Raw genomic sequence first — 18,357 nt, 5'->3', positions numbered from 1 at the left:
TGCAGCCCCCATTGGCCTGAAGCGGCTAACCGTGGCCAGTGGGAGCCACGATCGGTCGAACCTGTGGACGCGGCAGGTAAACAAACCGGTCCGGCCTGGCAGGGGCTTTCCCTGAACAAGCAGCGGACCGGCTTTGAGAACCACTGAACTAGATAATACTAAGTCCTGCCATGAGTGCAGAGGACTGGACTAGATGACCTTTCAAAGTCCCTTCCAGTCCAATGATTCTATGAAACCACCTGTTGAAGACGGAATAAGAGATTTTGGAGGGCAAAAGTCACACTGGTAAGCAGTGACCCATATGACACTACTTAGTAGTTCTGCTGCTCAGACAAACAACTGGAGTAGTGGGGCTGCTGGGTCCTGGCTCCACCTCTGTTGTCAGGTCTGTAAAATTGCCCTGCCTGCCATCCATGGCCTGGGTGGCACTGGCACCCTTTCAGAGACTGTCTTTGGAGACAGCATTGGGTTTAATTGCTGCTGTAGTTAGCCTGATCAGCTAATCCCTTCTGCACCTACGCTCTCCTGCCCCAGTAACTGGAGAAGCAGCAACAATTGGCCTCTGGGCTGGTTCCCTTTCCCTCTCCCCTCCCCAAAATGCCCAAACAACTCAGCAAATGACTTCTCTTCAGGCCTAAGGAGCACTCCAGGGGGCAGAGGAGCAGCTCCCTTTCCTCCCAAGAACTACTGCTTCTTGGGTGCAGCCTCCTCAGGCCTGTTTTCAGGTGGAAGAGAGAGGTGTCAGTGTGTGTGTGTGTATGGGGCAAGATTACCTCCATATGTGTGTGTGGCTGAACTAAAGGGTATGTCTATACTGCAGTTAGACACCTGCGGCTGGCCTGTGGCGGCTGGCCTGTGGCAGCTAACTCGGGTTCATGTTCGGGCTCCAGTTGGAGCCTGGGCTCTGGGAGCCAGTGAGGAGGGAGGGTCATAGAATCATAGAATATCAGGGTTGGAAGGGACCTCAGGAGGTCATCTAGTCCAACCCCCCTGCTCAAAGCAGGACCAATCCCCAATCAAATCATCCCAGCCAAGGCTTTGTCAAGCCTGACCTTAAAAACTTCCAAGGAAGGAGATTCTACCACCTCCCTAGGTAACGCATTCCAGTGTTTCACCACCCTCCTAGTGAAAAAGTTTTTCCTAATATCCAACCTAAACCTCCCCCATTGCAACTTGAGACCATTACTCCTTGTCCTGTCCTCTTCTACCACTGAGAATAGTCTAGAACCATCCTCTCTGGAACCACCTCTCAGGTAGTTGAAAGCAGCTATCAAATCCCCCCTCATTCTTCTCTTCCGTAGACTAAACAATCCCAGTTCCCTCAGCCTCTCCTCATAAGTCCTGTGTTCCAGACCCCTAATCATTTTTGTTGCCCTTCACTGGACTCTCTCCAATTTATCCACATCCTTCTTGTAGTGTGGGGCCCAAAAGTGGACACAGTACTCCAGATGAGGCCTCACCAATGTCGAATAGAGGGGAACCATCACGTCCCTCGATCTGCTCGCTATGCCCCTACTTATACATCCCAAAATGCCATTGGCCTTCTTGGCAACAAGGGCACACTGCTGACTCATATCCAGCTTCTCATCCACTGTAACCCGTAGGTCCTTTTCTGCAGAACTGCTGCCTAGCCATTCGGTCCCTAGTCTGTAGCTGTGCATTGGGTTCTTCCGTCCTAAGTGCAGGACCCTTATTGAACCTCATCAGGTTTCTTTTGGCCCAATCCTCCAATTTTGTCTAGGTCCCTCTGTATCCTATCTCTGCCCTCCAGCGTATCTACCACTCCTCCCAGTTTAGTATCATCCGCAAATTTGCTGAGAGTGCAATCCACACCATCCTCCAGATCATTTATGAAGATATTGAACAAAACCGGCCCCAGGACCGACCCCTGGGGCACTCCACTTGACACCGGCTGCCAACTAGACATGGAGCCATTGATCACTACCCGTTGAGCCTGACAATCTAGCCAACTTTCTACCCACCTTCTAATACATTCATCCAGCCCATACTACTTTAACTTGCTGACAAGAATACTGTGGGAGACCGTGTCAAAAGCTTTGCTAAAGTCAAGAAACAATACATCCACTGCTTTCCCTTCATCCACAGAACCAGTAATCTCATCATAAAAGGCGATTAGATTAGTCAGATTCCCTTGGTGAATCCATGCTGACTGTTCCTGATCACTTTCCTCTCGTGTAAGTGCTTCAGGATTGATTCCTTGAGGACCTGCTCCATGATTTTTCCGGGGACTGAGGTGAGGCTGCCTGGCCTGTAGTTCCCAGTATCCTCCTTCTTCCCTTTTTTAAAGATTGGCACTACATTAGCCTTTTTCCAGTCATCTGGGACTTCCCCCGTTCGCCACGAGTTTTCAAAGATAATGGCCAATGGCTCTGCAATCACATCCGCCAATTCCTTCAGCACTCTCGGATGCAACTCGTCCGGCCCCATGGACTTGTGCACGTCCAGCTTTTCTAAATAGTCCCTAACCACCTCTTTCTCCACAGAGGGCTGGCCATCTACTCCCCATGTTGCGATGCCCAGCGCAGCAGTCTGGGAGCTGTCCTTGTTAGTGAAGACAGAGGCAAAAAAAGCATTGAGCACATTAGCTTTTTCCACATCCTCTGTCACTAGGTTGCCTCCCTCATTCAGTAAGGGGCCCACACTTTCCTTGGCTTTCTTCTTGTTGCCAACATACCTGAAGAAACCCTTCTTGTTACTCTTGACATCTCTTGCTAGCTGCAGCTCCAGGTGCGATTTGGCCCTCCTGATATCATTCCTACATGCCCGAGCAATATTTTTATACTCTTCCCTGGTCATATGTCCAACCTTCCACTTCTTGTAAGCTTCTTTTTTATGTTTAAGATCCGCTAGGATTTCACCATTAAGCCAAGCTGGTCGCCTGCCATATTTATTATTCTTTCGACTCATCGGGATGGTTTGTCACTGTAACCTCAACAGGGATTCCTTGAAATACAGCCAGCTCTCCTGGACTCCTTTCCCCTTCATGTTAGTCCCCCAGGGGATCCTACCCATCCGCTCCCTGAGGGAGTCGAAGTCTGCTTTCCTGAAGTCCAGGGTCCGTATCCTGCTGCTTACCTTTCTTCCCTGTGTCAGGATCCTGAACTCAACCAACTCATGGTTACTGCCTCCCAGATTCCCGTCCACTTTTGCTTCCCCCACTAATTCTTCCCTGTTTGTGAGCAGCAGGTCAAGAAAAGCTCCCCCCCTAGTTGGCTTGTCTAGCACTTGCACCAGGAAATTGTCCCCTACGCTTTCCAAAAACTTCCTGGATTGTCTATGCACCGCTGTATTGCTCTCCCAGCAAATATCAGGAAAATTAAAGTCACCTATGAGAACCAGGGCGTGTGATCTAGTAGCTTCTGCGAGTTGCCGGAAGAAAGCCTCATCCACCTCATCCCCCTGGTCCGGTGGTCTATAGCAGACTCCCACCACTACATCACTCTTGTTACTCACACTTCTAAACTTAATCCAGAGACACTCAGGTTTTTCTGCAGTTTCATACCGGAGCTCTGAGCAGTCATACTGCTCCCTTACATACAGTGCTACTCCCCCACCTTTTCTGCCCTGCCTGTCCTTCCTGAACAGTTTATAACCATCCATGACAGTACTCCAGTAGTGAGTTATCCCACCAAGTCTCTGTTATTCCAATCACGTCATAATTCCCTGACATCACCAGGACCTCCAGTTCTCCCTGCTTGTTTCCAAGGCTTTGTGCATTCGTATATAAGCACCTGAGTTAACCTGCTGATCGCCCCTCATTCTCAGTATGAGGCAGGAGCCCTCCCCTCACAGACGTTCCTGCCTGTGCTTCCTCCCGGTATCCCGTTTTCCCACTTACCGCAGGGCTTTGGTCTCCTTCCCCTGGTGAACCTAGTTTAAAGCCCTTCTCACTAGGTTAGCCAGCCTGCTCGCAAAGATGCTCTTCCCTCTCTTCGTAAGATGGAGCCCGTCTCTGCCCAGCACTCCTCCTTCATGGAACACCATCCCATGGTCAAAGTCCTGTAGGTAGGGTTGCCAGGAGTCTGGTTTTCGACCGGAACGCCTGGTCAAAAAGGGACCCTGGTGGCAGTGCCGACTGGGCCATTAAAAGTCCAGTCAGCAGCACAGCAGGGGCCTAGGGCTAAGGCAGGCTCCCTGCCTGCCCTAGCTCTGCGCAGTGCCCGGAAGCGGCCGCCAGGTCCCTGCAGCCCCTAGACGTGTGAGTGGCCTGGGAGGCTCAGCATGCTGCCCCCGCCCTGAGAGCCAGCTCCACAGCTCCCATTTGCTGGGAACTGCAACCAATGGGAGCTGCGGGGGTGGATCCTGTGGGCTCAAGGGCAGCACATGGAGCCTCCCTGGCTGCCCATGTGTCTATGGGGCTGCAGGGACCTGACGGCCGCTTCCCGGGAGCCTTGGTAAGCGCTGCTGGGACCCTGCAACCCAAACCTCCTCCCGCACCCCAACCCTGTGCCCCAGCCCAGAGTCCCCTCCTGCACCGAAGCTCCCTCCTGGAGTCCGCACCCCCCCCAACACCCCAACTCCCTGCTCCAGCCCTGAGTTCCTTCCTGCACCCCAAACCCATTATCCCAAGCCCCACTCAAGAGCCTGCACCTCCCCCCAACCACCTGCCCCAGCTCGGAGCCCTCTCCTGAACCCCTAATTTTTGGCCCCACCTGGAGCCTGAACCTCCAGCTCAGACCCCATATCCCCCTGCACCTCAACACCCTGCCCCAGCCCAGAGGCCTCTCCCACACGCCAAACACCTCATCCCTGGCCCCACCCCAGAGCCTGCACCCCAACTGGAGCCCTCACCTGCCTCCCGCACACCAAAACCCTGCCACAGCCCGGTGAAAGTGAGTGAGGCTGGGGGAGAGCGAGCAATGGAGGGAGGGGGGATGGAGCAAACGGGAGCAGGGCCTCGGAGAAGAGGCGGGGTGGGGCCTTGGGGAAATGGCTGGGCAGGGATGTTCAGTTTTGTGCCATTAGAAAGTTGGCAACCCTAGCTCCAGCCCAAGCCCAAACTTCTACGAAAATAAATGAGCCTGAGTCAGCTGGCACAGGCCAGCCGCAAGTGTCTAACTGCAGTAAAGCCATAACCACAAATACCAGGGGAGGGGACGGGACAGGTGCAAGATGGAGGTGAGTCCTGTGGGGAAAGGGAGAGGAGCTGTAAGACCTCTTAGGCCCTGTAAATCCTGGCTGGAGTCCTGACTTTTTGGCTAGGTACATGCAAGCTAGTTAACTTAAGTGAAGAGCAACTGAGATGTTAGGCTTAGGGGTATTTTCTGCTAGCCTCCCTACTCCATTGTTTCTGTTGTGTTTTGTAAATAGCTGCAAAGTGCCGGTGCCATCTCTTCTTTAATAGCTACTACCAGCTCCTTCTCTCTGCCATGGTGGGGATTTATACTCTGGTCGCTTCCAGAGTTGAGAGAATCTGGGGACATAGATCCTGTTGTTGGTTGCTCTGATGATTCTTCCTGGTTTCAGTACAGTAACAAACACATGGGAAATCTTCTTTCATTTCTAATTCCCCTTCTTTGGAATTACAGCAGCATTAAGGGTTCTGGCACCTGGTCATTGACCGCAAGTGCTTTTCCCTTTGATTTCCACATCTGAGGCATTCCCTGCCCACTTGCTCTAGATGGTGCATTCCAAAGCTAGGGTCATCATCTTTGCTCCGCTCTTGATTTCTTTTCCAGTGCCCTCTGTCCTGACCCCATCCAAAATGGGGAATTTCTACTCCTGAGCTCCCCTCCTACTCAGCCCTACAGGAACCCCCACATCCCTGCCTAAGATGTCCAACGCTGATTTTCTTCTTCACTTTTATCTTCCTGTCTTCAGTGCCCTACTCCACAGTCACTAACTTTCACCTCCATGGGATGAGCTTGCCAGTCCTCCCCATGTTTGTTAGTGTGGTTGGCTGAACTTGAAAGTTCATAGTCACTTCTCCTTGCTCTGGTCCAGGCCAGGGTTTTAGAAAGTGTACCTTGCACACTTGTCTTGTAGAGGGGTAATCTAGAGCATTTATGGGATTTTGAAAATTTACTGAAAGGGGAATGCAGAGGAAAGGGGAAAAGTTGCAAAATGATCCTGTGGTTCATTGATCTGTTGTGGACAGAGAAGAGAAGGTGACCTGGAAGCGAATAGTTGAGGGTCTATTTCTCAAACTTTCTTGCCTGTTAACATCATGGTTTGGACACCCCTGGTATCCTTCCACAGCAGCCTGGTATAAAGTTAGACCCTTTTCAGTATGCTTTGAGCTTGGTTTACATGTGTGTAAAAGGAGGCATAACTGTACTTCCACTTTTTGAGCTGCAATGTTTTCAGGCATCTCCAAGAGAAGGTTAGCAGAAATACAGGTGCAGAGTTGCTACCTCTCCATATCCAGGTGACAGCGTACATGGCACTGACTCAAATTGTAGGCGATTTGACCTTCCCTTCTATAGGCTTGTGTTGTCTGATCTGCTGAGAAATCAGATATCTTTGTGCTGTGTTACTAGGCACCTTTCATTCCATTTGCAGAGACCCTTCCATAGGGAAGGGCACTGTGAGCCTTGCGTTTTGCCACCTGTTCTGAACGGAGCCTCTGTGCACAGCTCATGTATCAGATTGGGTCATACGTTTTTCTACGTTTTTTTTTTTTTTTTTAACCTCCTTGAGTCTTGAAGCACACTGATTCCTGGTTTAGGAGCTGTCACCAGGGCCTAACACTGGTGAACATAGCTGTTTTCTGGCTGCATTGAGATTGTCTATCCTGATGTTGGCAAGTGAAAGCAAGGCCAAGACTGAGGGTTGTTCTTTTTGGATCCACGACCCTTGTGACACACTAAGTGCTCTAATGATAAAACATGGCAGAGGCTTGACACATCTACCTAACTTGTTGACTTTTTCAGTGGAGGTGAAGGGTTTTTTTTGTCTTGTGGAAGTTTGCTTTTTTTTCAGTGTAAATGACTTTAGTGCTCTGGAGACTGAAGTTGTTTGTTCATAGACCAGGTGCAGAATGGGTAACCTTTCCATAGTGCCCCACTCGTGTGGCTTGCCGTGCCTCAACTCTCTGATAATTAGTGGTTATTGCAATCGTAGCTTTTGTAATGTGGGAACTGCACCGAGACCACCAAACTTGATGGAACCAAAGTCTCAGCTTCTTTCTAAGTTAGCGTATAGCAGTGCTGTATTTTGGCTTTTCCTGTAATATCCCATTGAGATATTTCAGCTGTATCGTACTTCCATTTGGTAACCGAATGAGACCTTTGCTCTGCATGGGTTTACCCCACCCACCACAGTGCTGGGAGATCATCCCTTTTGGGGGGGATCCTCATTCCTTACTATGCTAGCTTCAGTCTGTTAACAATAGTTCTCTCTGACAAATAGGATGTGGATCTTGGAAAAGTCCACAGCCCCTTCCCCTGGCTGCTGTAATCAGTTACAGGGTAAGAAGAATCATGGAGGGAGAGAGGAGACAGTACCTATTTGGTGGAGCTGTTTGCCCTTTGACTGCTTTTTCACGGCACGTTTCCGTAGGTTGGTGACATGGTGAGTGTGTTCCCTCCTCTTAAAGTGTGCAGTTGGAGATGGCGTGGACAGGCTTTCCTTTTGCCCTTGACATTGTTTTCGGATCATAGCGAGAGAATAGGTTCATATTAGCAGATGGCAAGTCTTTGAAGTACATTAGAACCCACTTCACGGAGAAAGCACATCCTCTCTCCAAACTACAGATAAACAATAATGCTTTCAAACCCTCTTCAAGAGGATCAAGGTGAAACTCAATGTGCAGTCAGTGCTGGGAGAGATCCTGCTTTGTCACAACTGGCGAAAATGTTGTCTTCTCTTCTGTGCTTCAATAACAAAGCTGTTGTTGTTCCCCATTTTATTTTTCAAAACAAATTGTTTTTTTCAGAAGAACAGTCACCTTGGTGGAGGTGGGCAGGTGGATGAAGGGGGAGGGACAGAGATAATTCCTGAGAGCTGTGAGAGGAACTCAAATGAGGGGAAGAGAACTAAAGTTCAGGTTGGTTGTATGAATGCAATTCAGAGCTATTCTTTGCAAGTCTGATATTTAGGAGATTAGTATCTTTCTAACGATTCTTTGGTAGTCCCTGTTCATACAGATGTGACTCCAATGCCCACACTCCCAGTCCCATTCCCCTCACCCTCTTTCATATGCTCAGCAAAAGCAAGCCCCTTGTGCACACATCAAAAGGTGCAGATGCTCCATGCTGGCTGAGGAGGCAGGGGGATAGGAGCCTACCAGGAGGATGAGTTGAATGACACTGTAGCTGGCTGCCGCAGGAGAGGAGGAGAAGGGAAGTGACCCTGGGTGTCCCCTCCTAGGTTGCCATTTTGTTGTTTGCAGTTCAGACTGTTCTGAAACTTGGAAGGTGATGGTGAAAATCAAGCCTGTTTTCTCTTAGGTTGGCATCTACTTTCAGTGGCAGATGCATGGCCTGGAAAAACATATGGCAGAGTAATATGGCTGTTTTTGAAATGGTGAATGAATAAAGCCTGTGTTTGGGTGGGAAAGATGGGTGTTAACTTGTCCATGGTGGTTGTGATGTCATAATTTTGCAGAAACCAAGTTACACAAGCTACAGGGAGCTGAGGAGGAAAGGATGTTTTCAAAAAGCAAATTTCAAGGAGGAATAAGAAACGGAGAAAAGTTGTGCTGATTATTTATTTATTTTTTCTTTAAGATGATTTTAAAACATGTGCTATGAGGGCTATTGGGAGAATTCAGCCCAGGGTCACCTTTAACAAAAAGCTGAGTGTATAGACAAGGCTATTGAGAAGTATCATGCAACAGTCTTTCCTGCATACAATACCCCGGGCCAGAACAAACCAGGAATTGAGAGTCTGAGCACTGATGGGGTGGGATGGGGGTGGGGGAGAGGGAGTTTTTTAAACGTGTCCTTCAAGAAAATCCTGTGGCAGGAATTCAAAAAGGAATAAGACGGGGGCGACAGCGACCGGGATTTGCTGGGCTTTTCATTCCTTTGTTTGGTTATCTTGCATAAATGCTTTAGCTGAGACTCTTTCAGTAGCTGCATGGGGCCAGCTTGCAACACAAACGTGCTCGAATCCAAATGTAATTTCCCCGTTGTGCATGTTCTGGCTGTGACAGCTCGAGTTATGAATGTAAAATAGAAAAGAAAGTTCGGAAGAAGGGCCAGGTCTGAAATGTTAATGAGAGCTGAATTACCCAGGGCTCCCAGAGGTTGGGAAAGGTGATGCCTGGATTTTAAATATGTGCCTTCATTTCAGTGCACCTTGGGCGGAGGCAGGAGAGAGAGAGACACACACCAGGCTTCTGTGCTTCCAGGGTATTCAGTTTGTAGCAGTAAAATTATAAATGTGCATCCATGTGTGAGATGAGACAGGAAAAGGGATGGAGGAGGCAGGCAATCGGGGGTGACTCTGGCCTCCTCCCATTTGGGGGTGGCAGAAGGGCTGGGTTGGCACACAGATTGTAATTGCATTAGTGGCTTCATTATAAATCAAGTATTGTTCAGGGAATAACAGTTCCTTCTCCCTCCTCCGCTCTGCTTGCTGTGGGGTAGCCTTGCCCTGATCTAGGGATGGCTGCAGCAGCTGTAGGAGCAATGATGCTTCTCCCAGTTCCACTCATGGAGGAGTCATTCCCTCTTCTTAGAATGGATATAGCAGAGTGAGTGATTTCCATCCCCCCCTTCACTCTGCTTGCAGAAAAGACATCTCACCCTGATCTTATGACAACTTACCACATGGAAGAGGCTGAGAGGGCAGAAAAAGGGCTTTTCCTTCTTCTGTGTGCAACTTGCACAGCAAAGAGAAATGGCAAGGTTTAGAACTCTCCCAGCTTCTTCCACGTCAGTTTCTGCCAGGCCTGTTCTTAACTTGCCCTCTCTGTCTGTCTCTTTCTCTTTTTCCATCTTCCTTCCATCTCTTGTTACCATGGAGAATGAAATGCTGGCTCCATTCAAGTTGTCGGCTGAATAGGTTTTGAGGTTGATGGATGGTGAGAATCTCTTATCCCTCCACCTCCCTCCTTCTCCAAACACCGCCCCCGCCTGGTTCTTGACATTTTGCTTGCCAGAGAATGGCCATTAGGAAGAGGGATCTGAAAGGGAGGCTGGCAGTGTCCTGCTGAGATGCTCTTTCAGTTTCTTGGATGAGATCAGCAGCCGTGAGAAGGTCTTAAGGACTTTGCTGCAGAGCCTCATCCTCAAGCTGGCTGAAGCATGAATGCTCACTTGAGTGCATGCTCCCCCTTCTCCCCACCCACTTTCTCCAAAACACCCAAAGAAAGGAAGATTCATATGCAAGTCTTGCCTTTGCTTGTGGCTGTGTTTCAAGGGGTGATGTAACCTCTGCGAATTGAAGGAAAAGGTAAGGAACTCTTCGCAATGAATACTGTAGTCCAAACTCCCTCTTTCTCAGATAGTTCATGTAGGCTTCATCATACAAAAAATGGAATTTCTTTGCTGCAGTCTGACTTGCCATGTTCCCTGGCTGCAACGGTGAAGTTTACCAGGAGTGTGTGTGTGACTGTAATGACAGCTGCCCCTATCTGTGTTGACAGTCTCCTCACAGCATTAATGCCATGTTGTCTGACAGGGTCCTGAGCAGAGATTGTTTAATATCAAATTTGTACAGTTCCTCCCAACAGAATAGTGTTGGATTGTGGATTTTGCTGTACATACCTCCAACTGCTGAGGCCCAGATGTGAGATGTGGTGTAGGGGACATGGCCAAAATGCAGGATAAAAAATGATAGGGCAGAAAGCTTCAAGTGACGGCGTTATAGAATCATACAGAAAACATTTTCCCCGTGGTGATTTATCACTTCTGATGTGAGATAACAGCAGATTTGTGAGGGTTCAGGGTAACAGGGGGTGTACATTTGAAGGACATCCCCGTTAAAGTTGTGAAGTACACTCTGCACTTGAGTGCTGGGCGTGTGCCCCCGCACTGTTGTGCTGCCTAGGGCTCTTGCTGCAGTCAAAGGCTGGATGTAGAGGTGGGTAAATATCTGTGGCTTTTCAGATGAAATGCAGGTATTTTTCCAGTTCGAAACGGTTCCTAAACAGGTGCTTGTTTGGAAAAATGTCTGGTTTTGTGAAATTCTTGCTGAAACCCCTTATACAACACATTTTAGCCTCTTGGTGGTTTGACAAACTGCGTTGTGTTGAATATTTTTGCATTCTCTTTCTCTGATTGCTGCTCCAGCACCTTAGTCACACGGTATTTCTGCTTCCTTCCAAAGGGAAATTAAGATGTCTGATTTATTTTATTCATAATCATTTATATGAGCAAAATTTTGTTTAACCCCATTATGTTTTTTTTTTCTTAAACAAACTGAATGGGCTTGCAAATATACCAAAATTCAAGATTGAGTTCATTGACTAGCTCACCACTATTTGCTCTGCTGTAGCTGGAAGTGATGCTCCCTGTACTAGTGTATTTGGATATGAATTCTGTTGCTAGCCATATACACCTCTGGACATCAGAATTTGAATTCTAGTGTAGGCCACAGGTGAAAATCTGTTTTGGTACTTATCAGCTGCTGTGTATTCCTGGTGGAGACCCAGGCCAGTATTCTCCCTCTCTCTCTCCCCCCCCACCCCCCTTCTGAAGTATTAGATGGACAAATGATTCTGCTTCAAGGTAAAATAAGCCCTCTTTCACTGCTCTGAAGCCTCTGCTTGTGCTTGGGGTTGTTAGACAAGTACATCGTCCCACACCACCATGGGCTTTTGCATCTGTCCTAACAGCTCAGAGTTCACTTCCCATTGATACTGCATGTCCTGTTTGTTGTTGGATTGTTGTCTCCCTGCTGGAGATTTCCTACTGTGAGGCTGCTTTTGCTGTTGTGCAAGTGTTTTCCAAAATGCTAATATGGTAATGGTTCAGCCTGTTGGGAAGGGGAATGTTTAATGAGCACATAAGAGGTGTGTGTGTGTGTAAGAAGTATACGTATGATTATACCACTCTAATTCTTTAATGAATTTGCTCTACAGACGGTAACATTCGCACTGTCTCTAAGCTTCTCAGGTATACCCCAGACCCATGCAGACATCATGTACCCTGATTACTCACATGGATCCTCGATCATCAAAAGGGATAATGCTATACTTCAGATTTTGTAGATTTCATGGTTTGAAACTTGTTGGCGGGGGCCCTGGATTAAAAAATATTTTTCAAATAGCTTCCCTTTACCCTAAATTCACCAGCTGTGTCAGATGGAGTTGAAAGAAAGTGATCGAGTAAGAAAGGAGGGATAGAGGTCCAGTGGGACACAGCATGATATTGGAGATGAGGATTAGCTTTTGAACAGATTCTTGGCCTTATGTTTCCATTTATAAGAGGTGTGGGGGAAGGGAGGGCATCTGTTTCAACCTGGTGATTGAGGGAAGCTGAGACGGATCAGACCTGAGGCTTTGGTTGTGCATTCGAATTTCTTCTGTAAGGTCTGCTGCTGTTTTGATTTGGATATTTCTTTCTGTATGGAAGAGGATGGGTGCCCATCTGTTCCTGAGCTTTCTCAAGATTAAATGCCCACCACTTTTCCTCCTTTGCTCCCCTGTGGGGTTTTTATGATTACTAATAATCTCAGGTGCTGTCAAAAGTTTTCTTGGGAATTCCTGACTTGGATTTCAGCATCTGAATACACTTAAAAGCATCTTCTCATTATTTTCTAGACAAGTATATGTGGCTTCAGTTGGGTCACCAAAGTTTCTCCCTCTCCCTCTGCACAAAGAACCACCCTTTCTGATCCTTTACCTGCTGGGAATCAGTCTGACTTCCCCTTGTAGCTGGTACTTCTCAGGTTCTGCTCTTCCACTGGTGCTTGTCAGCTTCCTTCCATCCGGTCTTCAATTAAATTATTCACAGATAAAAATTTTAACTGCCTACTGATTTAAAATTCTTGTCTGCTCTAGCAGCTCTGTCACTCAGGCTTTTTATAGGTTCCAAGATTAAAGGCCTTTTTCTGTATATATTTTGGTTAGTGCTGTTAATCTCCGTGGGTGTCACTTTTATGTCATTCCCAGGAATAACTGCTGTCTTTAGAAACTAGCACTCAAGTAGTGGACACTACACTCCAATCATTGCCCTACCCATTCCCTACAGTTCCCTCACTCAGTGCTCCTGTGCCATTTTTTGTGCTGATTCCACTCCTGCCGATAATGACTGTAGTAACCAGGAGCTCCCCATAGCCATTGTTCTTACAGAGTCCCATGTATTCTGTAGCTGTGGAATATCCCGCAGAATTCACCCTTTGCCTTAAAATTATGTTTCTAAATCTAATCTTTACTTTTTTTTTAAAAAAGTTGTGTTTCTAGTCCTTATAGTTGTGAAGAAAATCTTCCATATGTGATCTGTGTGAATTCAATGTTATCTTCCTGAGTCTGCAAACAACCTGAAGCAGCTGGGGTGTGAACTGCACCCCATACAACGTAACTGAATTGTTAACTCTGAAACCTAATGACAATTTGTTTGTTAGTTTTAACTATTTCATTGCTGTTAGCTAATGGAAACATTCAGATATTATGTGCATTCATCACTGTTGGGTGTGGGAGTGGCAATGGGGCAGCTGATTGCTATCAAGAATTTTTGGGGTAAAACTGCTCTATTCTATACAGGTTCTTACACTGCCCTCATCACCAGAATATCTGAATCTGTTCCAGAAGTACATTTAGCCACATGGCTAATACCTGTCACAGGTGACCTTTGTTTCCCTCATCTTCTTCCCAGATGGAAAATTATGTGTTTGTTTTATTTTGGTTGAGGTTGTTTTAATTGTGTTCATTAGGAATTCAAGACCACAAGGGATATTTCAGGTCAGCTCCTCCATCCCTGTCCCGAGGGAGGAGGGAATGAAGAGATGTACTTCCTACTTATTGCCATAAGCTGTCTGACCATGTTCTGGCTACCTCCTGTGTCTTTTGGGTGCCAGAAACCCAAACTGTCCCCACTGAAGCTGCCTAGACCTTCAGACCTCTCCTCTACCACGCCAAACAGCTTCTACAATGTATTTATGCCTGGGCAGTACAAACATCTGCAGCACATTGGAAATCTGAGTGCCATGTAAAATAAGTTTGATTTGAAGATCAAAATGAATGTAAGGAATGCCAAACTGACTGTATTGTTCACTTTCATGTGGAAGATTTTTCTGGATTCCATCTTTGAATTTATCTGAGGCTGCTGCTGAATCTCTGCTGTGCCTGCTGCAATGGAGTGCCAGAGGGAGCTGGGAAGTTTGCTTCAGAGCTCAAGGGTCTTTGTATAAATGGAATCCTTCCTGTTATACCCCTCTTGAGATGTGTTGGACCTGGATCAGGATGAGTAGTTCTACAAATGCTATTTTTGGAGGGGGACAATGCAGTCTGAAGACACCAGCAGATATACAGTGATATAATATGCAGAGCTCGAAAAACTTACCCAACATCTGCTAGGCAGGGTGCAGAATGCCTTTCCCTACGGTGTGTTCTCTACCTCCTCCCCATATATATCTTCTTCCCCCCAAATCTGTCTGTGCCATACTCTTCCTTTGTACCTTATTCCGATCAATCTTTTACCTCCCTGTTTCATATTCACGCAGTAGCCAGAAGAGAGAACTTATTTGCCAGACTGATATGAAAGATGGGAAGGGCATCATCATCCAGGGTCAATGCCCCGGTGAGAAGGCATCTTAATTTTCACCCCTTACACAACTTCTAGGAAAGAGCAGGATGATAGGATTCCTATCAGACTGCTGTGCCTCGACCCAGTCAGGTTCTTGATCCTTCTTATCAGCTTCTGGTTGGTAGGTGTTTGATTAACAGCTTATCCTCTCCCAGCTAACCCCCTGCCCCCGCCCTCGCAAATAGCATGGAACTAACATGACATTGGCTTTTCACCGCATTGTTCACTTTGCCTGTTTGTTACAGCCCTGTAATAAGGCAACCCCCAACCTGGAGCGTCCTACAGTGGCAAAATGGGGTGTGACAGATGTGCTTGACTCGATTTCCCCTCAGGCCAGCTGTAAAAACAGTACTGTCTCTCAATGTCCAGTTCAAAGTCCCACTTTGAGGCATAATTTATTCATGTACATGTACAATAGTCCATAGAACTCTCATGGTAAAATGATTCTCCCAGTTCCCACAGTAAAACGTATAAAGGTACCGTGATTGTCCGGTCACCTCTCCATGGGCATCACTTTCACCTCTCCATGAGCTCACCTGCACACAAGTCCCTGTTCCTTTCTGCTCTGATTCCAGGGACCGACACTGGCAGCCATCCACCTGAGTGACCAGTCTCATGACTCTTGTACCCAAAACCTAGTCCAACAGCTCAGCCCGCTATAGCCTGCTGCCATGGGCTCTCTGGCTTAGGAAGGTCAGCAGGCTTAGCCCCTTTCCTGACTACCAGGTAGCTGTCACCTACCACTTTTCTTGCTCTTTGTCTGTGCTCTCAGTCAGCACTCTTCTGGCCCTTTTCAGACTGACCATTTACATGGCCTAAGTGTCTTCTCTTGAACTCTACTGGAGATCAGCGGACCAGTCACAGGTGCACTGGCCTCTTGCCTCTTAAAGGGCCAGCGACACCCTGTGATAGCACCTTTCCCCATCCCTTTGTTATACAGATTGTAAGCTTTTCGGGGCAAGGACTGTCTACTAATCCATGTTTGTTTAGTGCCTAGCACACTGGGGTTCTAATCCTGGTTGGATCTAGACACTGCCATAATCTTAATTGTCTACTCTACTCCACGCTGATAAGGCCTCAGCTGGAGTATAAGATGTGGGCAAATTGGAGAAAGTCCAGAGGAGAACAACAGAAATGATGAAAGGTCTAGAAACCATGACCTATGAAGGAAGATTGGAAAAAACTGGGTTTGTTTAGTCTGGAGAAGAGAAGATTGAGAGGAGACATGATAACAGTTTTCAAATACATAAAAGGTTGTTACAGGTCAGAGGGAGAAAAAACGTTCTCCTTAGCCTCTGAGGATAGGACAAGAAGCAATGGGCTTAAATTGCAGCAAGGGCAATTTAGGTTGGACATTAGGAAAAACTTCCTAACTGTCAGGGTAGTTAAGCACTGGAACAAATTGCCTGGGGAGGTTGTGGAATCTCCACCATTGGAGGTTTTTAAGAGCAGGTTAGACAAACACCTATCAGGAATGGTCTAGTTATTACTTAGTCCTGCCTTGAGTACAGGTGCCTGGACTAGATGACCTCTTGAGGTCCCTTCCAGTCTTGAGCTTCTATGATTCTGTAATAAACATAATAAATAATAAAATAATCGGAGCCTTCTTTCTGCCCCGTTCCCAAGAACAGGAGCATTTTTCCTCTGTGACCTCAGAACCTCCTGACTTTTAGATGGATGGTTGGGGTTTGTCTCCTCCTACTCTCACTTTCCCTCTGTTTTCTGACTACTGCTATTTTGCCTTTCTTTGTGCCTCCATTTCTGTTCTCCTGGAGTGAATAGCTCCAGTGGCTCTGTTACTGTGAAGAGCTTTCCCAAGGGGCAGCAAAATGAAACTGACCTGACTCTCCTCAGTTTCACTTTTGCCCACAAGTTCTTAATAGCAGCAGTGATAGCGGACTACATTAGTTCTGTGTCCACTGCCGCAGCTTGGAAAAGCCCTGAGCAGAACAGGCCACTGGAGCGGTCCTTTCTGCAGACTTAGGAAGACATTGTCTGCATTGGTTTACATTTGGTTTACATTTGGCAAGTTGTCTTCATAACCTTAAGGTCTAGAAATTTCATTTATTTTAACTTAGTGTTTGCCAAAGCCTCCTACCTGCCCCCGTCAAGTGGATTTTTTTTAAACCCTATATATGTACTGTAATACTGGCAGGTCGGAATGTGAAGACCTAGCACTGCTTTCTCCATTTGCTCATTCCCTTATCTCAGGTGTCATTGACTGGAATTTCTTCACCTTTTGTCTCTTGTATGGAGTAAACTCAGTTACAGCCATATAATTAAATCAACATTGGGGAGGATAATTGGGATTTCAATAGCCATATCTCTATGCAGAGCCTTCAAGCTGTGATTCAAAACACGAGTTTAGATCAGAGCTTCTCACAACAAAATCTTTGGTGGCCTCGCAGTGCGGCCACCAACTCTTGCTGGCGGCTAAAATGCTTTAACTTTAGGAAAAACAAATAAATATGCACATATATATGTCCAAATCATTGTCATTTATTTAAGTAGGCTTTTTTTTTCAGACTCAATAATAAAAATAACGTACAGTTGTCTATTTTTTACTGGACCTATACAGAAACACAAATAAGGTGCTTTACATGTTTTGCTTTTTTTGGTTGATTTTCTTTTTTTAAGACTTGCTACCTAGTAAATCTGCTACTGTGAAAAGTGACATTTGGTAATACCACTTTTCACAGCAGACTTACTCAGCCCCTGCAAGGTGGGGGACAAATTAAGCCCTAGATGGGGAGGTGGGTAGGGAGGCAGAGAGGGCCAGTGATGATGGGGGGGGGGGGTGAGGCCAGGGCTGGAGCCTGAAGCCCTGCGGCCAGGGGATGGAGACTGCTGCCACACGGCCAGAGCCTGCCGCCCACCACCCGAGGGCTGAAGCCCGAAGCCCTAGCTCCACCGCCCCCAGGAAAGAGGGGAACTCACACTAGTTGCCTGCTCCTACAATGTTTGTGGCTCCAGAAGGGGGCAGGGATCTGCCTCATTTCCCCCCTGCCCCCCAGTCACCACCCAGTAGGCTATGGCCACAAGAAAAGCCCCTGGTGGCTGCATTTGAGAAACGCTGGTTTAGGTTATTTTTTTAGTGTGTTGAGAGGCCTGTGTATAAGAGCAATTTCTAGCTGAGACAAGATGTGTTTCTCCACTAGCTCAGCACAGCAGGGGCTCAATTCAGTTCACCTGCTAGAGCGGCTGCCCTGCAAACCAAGTGGTTTCTAGTTCAAAGCTCCAATGTACTGAGTTACTGAGATACAGTTCTCACAGGATGGGGAAGTTTCAACTAATTGGTTAAGCCATGTGAGTGCTTACTGCAAAAAGACAAACACACAAGTGAACCAGGCTGATTTGCTCAGCAGTTAAAGGTTTGTATTTGCATTTGTGCATCAACTCCACTCCAGTCATTCTAATGCAGAGGTGGGCAAACTACAGCCCGTGGGCCACATCCGGCCCTCTGGACCGTCCTGCCCGTCCCTTGAGCGCCAGGCCAGGGGGGTAGCCCCTGGTCCCTCCCCCGCTGTCCCCCTTCCTCCACAGCTATGCTGTCATGCTGGCCAGGTGGCACGGCTGCCAGTCCTGCTGCTCTGAGCAGCATGGTAAGAGGGCAGGGAGTGGGAGGGTTGGATAAGGGGAAGAGGGTCCTGGGGAGCAGTCAGGGGACAGGGAGCAGGGAGTGGTTGGATGGGGTGGAGGT

The 18,357-nt window shown here is 47.4% G+C and overlaps 1 protein-coding gene across 8 annotated transcripts in view; it reads left to right on the top strand.

Moving 5' to 3' along the window:
- Positions 1 to 18,357, top strand: part of NDST2 (N-deacetylase and N-sulfotransferase 2) — a 251,442-nt gene that overhangs the window by 85,600 nt on the left and 147,485 nt on the right. The window contains exon 1 of one of the 8 annotated variants that reach the window (XM_074958456.1): positions 10,297 to 10,362. The exons of 6 other annotated variants lie outside the window; for them this stretch is intronic. The gene's annotated coding sequence lies outside the window, so the exon portion shown is untranslated. Of the gene's footprint in view, positions 1 to 10,296; positions 10,363 to 18,357 lie in introns of those variants that run through there. One more of the 8 variants, XM_074958460.1, reaches the window with a different exon arrangement.

Source organism: Natator depressus, chromosome 7 (genome assembly GCF_965152275.1).
Source record: "Natator depressus isolate rNatDep1 chromosome 7, rNatDep2.hap1, whole genome shotgun sequence".
NCBI classification, from domain to species: Eukaryota; Metazoa; Chordata; order Testudines; family Cheloniidae; genus Natator; species Natator depressus.
Note: the sequence above shows the minus strand (reverse complement) of the source record. Positions and strands in the feature narration are given on the sequence as shown.